Raw genomic sequence first — 7,241 nt, 5'->3', positions numbered from 1 at the left:
CGCGACTTACCCCGGAGCCAGGTGCCGGCGGGGCAGCCACACCCTGGGGCCCCCTGCTCTGGAGGGGCAGCGGGTAGAGCCGGTGAGGAAAAGCCGCCAAAGCCGCCTCAGGCGACTTTCGAGGCCTGCACCCCGGGACCCAGCAGCCGGCGATCGATCGGTTGCTAAGTGACGCCACCGCGCAGTGGCGCGTGCGCGGCCACGGCGGAGTGCGTGAAAGCGGACGCGCGCCGCGGCAGCCGGGGCGGCGGCGAGGACGGCGGCCACGGCAGCGGCGAAGGGGGCGGTGGCGAAGAAGGGGGTGCGGAGCGGGCGGAAGAGGCGTCTGTGCCGTCTGCTAGGTCGCAGAGGAACATCGTTGGGGTGAGTAGCCGGGTCCTTGCAGGGGAGGTGGGGCCTGACCGCACCTGCTGCGCGGACCCGGGGCGCGGGGACGCGCGCCCCCGCCGTATCCGCGCGCACCGCTCCCCGCCCCTCCGCCGCTTTTTCCGGGGGCGGGGAAGGAGCTGGGACGGGGCCTGACGAGGGTCAGTTCCTGGGCCCAGGTGCTCTGGAGAGCGTAGCCGGGGCCGGGGAAGGCTCGCAGTCCACGAAGGTGTAGTAGGAAGTAGAGGTCTCGGGGGTTCGGGGTGGCTCTACCAGCCTCCCAAAGAGAGGAGTTCGAATCAGGAGCAGCCCAGGTTCACTAGCAGCCTCGTATCCTGTCTGAGACGACGTTGCCTGGGACTGAGAGGAGGCGAAACCCGTGACCCTGGGGTGGGGGTTCGGAAAGTTTGGGACTGCTGGGGCCCTCATCTCCCCTGTCCTGGCCAGCCTCTGAGTAGGAGCTGGTTGTTATGGAGAGAGTTGTGAAGCAGTGCCTGCGTGCGGCGTCAGACACACCCACGTCCTAGGGAGGGTGACCTGTCAGTATATATCCGGGCAGCCAACCTGTTGCCTAGAGTTTGTAACTTCACACGTATGTGCATGTGTTTCCTTGGCGTTTTAGTACATTGTTGCTACAGAGTTTGAGACCAAGGTGCTGATAGGCATCCTCATTTGTTACTTCCTCATAGACTCAAGTATCTTGCTGTATTTCCCAGAACCGTGTTGTGCTTTTGTCATTAGTAGGTCCAAGGAAGTATGGAAGCATGTTTCGTTTGTTTTTCGTAAAGGCAGTACAGGTTGCTATTTTCTGGACAGAAAATAGGGATTCTCTTCACTGTGTGGGCTGGAAAGTGTTGATGATGGGAGAACCCAGAGTGTAAAGGTGTAGCTTATCCTCAGCCCAGTGCTCTCTTCTCAGTGCTCTGGACTCTATAATGGGTAGATGTATGGGGGTTGTGGTTACCATACTTAGGAGCGAGGAGTATTGGAGACAGGGAAGAAGCCAGTCTTTTCTTTCTGTTGATTAAGGCAATATGTAGAACCAGTGAAAAGATAGACTGTACTGAAATGTAATGTTTGGTGCAAGAGGATTGAGGAAAATAAGTTCAGAGTTCTCATTTAGGTCTAAAATTCTTTGATTCCGTTTCATAACTGAGGATCTATAAAGTATGTTACCTCTTGGAACCGGTAATAACCTTGCTTTGTAACACTTACTAGATTACTCGGAATTCAAAGTGTCTTCTTCCTTGCACTATAATAGCTTTTAGGACAGGAGTCACCTGTGTTTTCCTCCTTGCCCTATGTCTAACACATAGGAAAAACGTGCCTGCCACAGAGTAGGCATGCAATGGATGTTTGTTATATAGCACACTATGCTCAAATGGTGTATCTATATATAGAAAGCATTTAGTTCAGTCCATTAAGTACTTAATAAATGTGCCTCCCTCTGCCCAGTATCATGATAGGTATGGGAGGAGGATTATGGAGTGAAAAATGACATAGACCTTTTTTTTTTCCTTTGAGAGCAGTAGTCTAGCTAGGAGATATATACAATAATTATAAAACCAAGTTAAGTAGCATGTAACCAGTGCTCTTTGAGGACTATAAATGTGGTAGGAAATCAGAAAAGATAGGATGTGTAGGCTGAGTTAGGGAACTCTTTGAAAGAGGTAAGACTTGACTTGCTCTCTGAAAGAAGTGTAAAATTTGAATTAAGAAATAAACCAGGGACTGAGGAAATAATAATGTGAATTTGGTTGTTGGAGGATATACCAAGACGACTTTTATGTCTGGTAACTGGAGCAGAACGTCTCTTATAGGGGAATACTGGAGAGAGATGGCTTAGCAGGTTGGGAAGGCAAAGTGTTAAGGACTAAGGCGGGCTTATCAGCATTCCACTGTTAACAAGACAGAACCTTCTTGTAAGGTGGGATAGAGGTTGTATTAATCAGAGTATAGTCTTTGACAAGAATAAGTGTTATCCTTACTTGAAAGTAAAGGATATTACTCTTGAACCAATATCAGGTTGTTAATGTACTTTTGATTTCAGTTACTAATTGGAATCGATGCTTCACTAATGTGCATGTATTTTAGGTAGTTAGTGGTGCATGTCTCAATTTCTAAAATCTACCTGATGTACTTGGGCCGTTGTTTTGGAAATTGACTGAAATGATGTACCAGTAGTCATCCAGTCACTCTCAGTGACATAGTTTTGCTTGGGATTATCTCTCTGAGGTTTGTCTTTACTGCTGATCCTGTAAAAAATACAAATGTTAGTTGGGAAAGGAGACTTTCTGATGAACGATGCTTAAAAATATGGACAAAAGAGATTTCTGAATAATTAAAGACACTGCTGCTGAATATTGAACCCTTGGTCTTTATTTATAACATCTTCTGTTATGTGAAAATTCTTTTGAGTGTGTAAACCTGAAGTTGAATTGCTAACCAAGATGTGTAAAGTTACAACTGCAAATGTTGCATTATTTAACAACTCAGCAAATATTTACTGGGTGCTGGCTATGGCTAGACACTTTGTTGGGTTCTGGGAAGACGAAGTGGTTAAGACACAGAATATCCTCAGCATACTAAGTGTTCATCAGAAGAGATAAACCACTAACCATTATATGCTGTGACAAATTAAATCACTTTTGGAATGAATAATGTGCTGGGGGAGTAGAGCACTTTGGCTGGAGAAAAAATTGATTGGGAACATGCTGAAAAGAAGGGGATGGAGCTTAGCTCTGAGGGTTAAATAAAATTTTGCCACATGTGGAGGAGGAAGAGAGCATTCCAGGCAGAGGGGCCAACATAAGCAAAGTTACTGAAGATTAAAATTAAATGGCACTTTTGGAAACATCTTGAGTTGTTTCTTGTGGGCAAGAGAGAGGGAAGAGGGCTGAACTCAAGAACCCATTCCTGAGATTATGAACCCATTCCTGCTGTAATGGCATTAATCCATTCACGAAGGCCTAGTCACTTCTTACTGCATGGCAGAAGAGATGAGGCAGGAAGCTATTTTTGGAGCCAAATTATGAGGGGGGTCTTCTATTTCATTCTAAAAAGTCTAGACTCCTTCCATCCATTGGCAGTGGAGAGCCATAGAAGGTAGAGTAATCAGAAAGTTGACAGTTCGTGTGCAGATTGCATTAGAGTGGAGAGGCAGGGAGACTAGAATGTAGGTGAGAAATGTTGGACAATGGGAATGGATCGATTTTGGAGACATTTTTAGATGTTAAAATCTCTACATTTATGACCAGCTAAAGGTAAGGAAGAGTGAGAAGTCAAAGATAATATGTCTAGTTTGAGCAGTTGTTTGCTTATGATGACATTAAGTTAGAAATTACAGGAAGAGGGACGGGTTTGAAGAGGAGAGAAGAAATAATGGCAGTGTTAATTCTGAGGTTTCTGTGAGGAGTTTAAAAAGAGAGATCTACTAAGTAACTGGAAATTCTACTTCAGAGTTTATGAGATGGTTAGGGACAATTGTAATATAGATGACCGCTGAGGTTATGGGAGTAGCAACCTTCTAGGATGCATGTTAGTATAGTAGTTAACTTAGTGGACTTTGGAGTTAGGAAGATAGCAGGTCAGATCTCTGTTATGTTCTTTATTGGTTGGTGGACCTTGGGAAAGTTATTTAACTTCTCTAAGCCTAGGCTTATCTGAATTAAAGAATTGTAGTGGAAATTAAGAAAGGTACTATGTGCACAGTGATTAACACAATGCCTGTCTTATAGATGCTTAATATAATAAATGGCAGCTGTTGCTCTTATTGTTAGTAGTAGTAATAGATGTAGAGATAGTAGATGAGGGCCCAACCCCAGAAAAATGGAGAGTAGGAACTGGAAAAGATGATGAATGGAACTTTTGGACATTTAAATCAGTATTTAAACTTGGATCAGTTATTGTCTTTGTTTTGTGCTGCTATTTCATATTTTATGTTTCATAATAGCAGCACAAAACTAAGACAAGAACTGATCTAAGTTTAATTTATAAAGAACAGGCTGGGTAATTTATAAAGAACAGAAATTTATTTCCTGATGGTTCTGGAGGCTGGGAAGTCAAAGATCAATGTGCCAGTATCTGGTGAGGGCCTTCTTGCTGCGTGATAACATGGCAGAAGACATCAACATCACATGAGTGAGAGAGAGAGGGAACGGGGCTGAACTCATAGTGTGAACCTGTTCCCACTCTGTTCTCTGTTGGCATTAATTCATTCAGGAGAAAAGAGTCTTCATGGCCTAATCACTGAAGATCCCACCACTCACTACTGTTGCATTGGGGAATCAAGTCTCCTCTAACACATAGAGGACACATGCAAACTGTAGTAGTTCTAAAATTTGAAAATGCATTAGGAAGAGCTGGAGGGGGCCAGGTGTGGTGGCTCATGCCTGTAATGCCAGCACTTTGGGAGGCTAAGGCGGGTGGATCACTTGAGGTCAGGAGTTTGAGACTAGCCTGGCCAACATGGTGAAACCCTGTCTCTACTAAAAATACAAAAATTAGCTGGGTGTGGTGGCACACACCTGTAATCCCAGCTACTCAGGAGGTTGAGGCAGGAGAATCACTTGAACCCAGGAGGCGGACATTGCAGTGAGCCGAAATTAGGCCACTGCATTCCAGCCTGGGTGACAGAGTGAGACTCCATCTCAAAAAAAAAAAAAAAAAAAAAGAAAAGAAAATAAATAGCCAGAAGCCTTGGTAAAGCACAGATTTCTGGGTCCCAGCCCCATAGTTTCTGATTATGTAGGTGTGGACTGGGGCTTGAAAAATTGCATTTTTGAACAAGTTCCCAGGTAATGCTGATGCTGCTGTTAGAGGATAGATGAAAAGGAACCAGCATTAACAAAGTGGTTGAAGTGTATGGAGAACCAGGAGATAGTTTAGAGAAGAATAAGAATTAACAGCCTCTAGACTCTGTAGGTCCACCAGTCTGATTTCCAATTTCATAGACCTTATCTCATTTCTGTTTTCTCCAGAATGTATTATAATGCCTGATACATAGCAATAACCTTTGAAGCTGCTTAATACTGTCCTGGTGCCTGATTGCATGTACCTCACACACAGATTTCATTTATCCTCTTTTATCTCTGATGAGTCATGGGGAGGGTATGATTTCTAATTTTACACACACACAAAATAACTACAGAAAATTTCTTTCATATATCTGATGTGTAGCTATGTGCATTTGACTTTGTGTTAGATGCCCTCTCCCCTTATTTTTTTTTAAAATGACAATCCAGTTTGCAAAATAATTGTTAATAATATGTGCCAGGATTCCAGTCTGTGTCCTGTATTAGGCATCTTGAGTCTTACAAGGGAAGCAAATAATGTATTCCCTGTTCCTGAGAAGTTTACAGATAAGATGGGTGAAATGAGCAAAACCCACAGGAAAGAAACAGGAAGAGGTATAATCACAGAAACGTGGATATAGAGGAATCTGAACCTAAGGGCACATTCCTTGCTTGCCAATATCCTTTGGGTTTTACATGTTGCATATACTGAAGACTTTTGGCATATAGCACACATGTTAGTCCTAGTCTCTGAGAGGAAGTTATAAGGGAGTTCCACTGTATAAGGAAATAAAACAGTAGCTGTGCAAAATTATAAACACATTTGTAAAGGGAGTGAAATTGGGGTTAAATTGGAGCTTCATGACTGACAGTTTAGCTACTCACTATTCTGCCTAGGTGCTTGTTCTCTCTCATTTATCTCTCAACTAACATTCATTAAGCATTTACAGTGTGCCAGAAATTGTATGAAGTGCTGGGCATAGAGAAAACGATAACTGCCTTGTGCACCTAAGTCTGGTTTTACTCAGGGAAATGAGTGTGCACACACATATGCACATTGTCAGGGTGAAGGTGCCTGACTTTTATAATCTTAAGATTATGTTGAAGGAAGAGACATTGAGGACTTGAAGTTGAATTCATTCAGCCTTATGTATTCAAGGGGCCATGACGAGTATAGGGATGGGGCCATGACAGGTATAGAGATGTATCTTTTTTTTAGCAATCAAATCTGTAATTTGATAGAGGAGAACATATTTGGAGTAATACAAAGAATATGATAAGTACTGTATAAATATTGATTACGGACTAGGTACTTTGGTTTCTTAAGTAGCTAAGTGTTCAGTTTTAACAGCAACTCATAAGCTATTGTAATGTTTCAGAAATTATAACATGTCATAAGTCCACATTAACCTCCTGGGCTGCCTTTGCATCTGAATATGAGACACAAAAATATTCTGGCAGTCTGTGTCCCTATTTTCTTGATTTGGGAAGTATATGCATAATGCATATAAGCAAAAGAGTAATTAAAAACAAGCTGCTATTTATCTAATGGCTACATATGCAAGGCCCTTTCTGTATACTGTTTCATCCTTATAATGACAACCATGTAAATTTGACATTATCTCCATTTTACTAATAAGGTAACTGAGTTCCAGAATGGGAACTGTTTGTCTGTAGTTTGTGGCCAGTGAGAAGTGGGACTGGGCTCCAGTCCAGACCCAGGTGTGGACTCTGCAGCCTATGGTCTTTTTATTTCATGTCAATTCCTTATGTCACCATGGGTCTTCAGCATGTCAATGTCTTGATGAAGAAATACAGTCTCATTTCTGCTGTTTTAGGAAAAGTTACTGGAGGAAGGTAGAAATTTAGTCACTGCCTAAATATTTGAAGACAATTTGATAATACAGTTAGTAACGGAAGGGAATGGGGGCTGGACAGTTGATGGCCCCAACGCTGATTCTCCTATGAAGACATGCTGTATTTGACCCCAATTATTTTTTAATTGACTCACAGGAGATCTTACATATATATTCAGTTTTCTCACTTTTTATTTATTTTTATTTTTATTTTCATAGATACAGG

At 42.7% G+C, this 7,241-nt stretch overlaps 1 protein-coding gene across 1 annotated transcript in view; it reads left to right on the top strand.

Annotated features, from left to right (window-relative positions):
* Positions 1-212: 212 nt before the first annotated feature.
* Positions 213-7,241, top strand: part of BTBD9 (BTB (POZ) domain containing 9) — a 491,209-nt gene continuing 484,180 nt past the window's right edge. The window contains exon 1 of the mRNA XM_011986627.1: positions 213-363. The gene's annotated coding sequence lies outside the window, so the exon portion shown is untranslated. The remainder of the gene's footprint in view (positions 364-7,241) is intronic.

Source organism: Mandrillus leucophaeus, unplaced genomic scaffold, assembly GCF_000951045.1.
Source record: "Mandrillus leucophaeus isolate KB7577 unplaced genomic scaffold, Mleu.le_1.0 Scaffold3, whole genome shotgun sequence".
In the NCBI taxonomy this organism is placed as follows: domain Eukaryota; kingdom Metazoa; phylum Chordata; class Mammalia; order Primates; family Cercopithecidae; genus Mandrillus; species Mandrillus leucophaeus.
The sequence above is the reverse complement of the archived record's forward strand: the minus strand, read 5'-3'. Positions and strand labels throughout refer to the sequence as shown.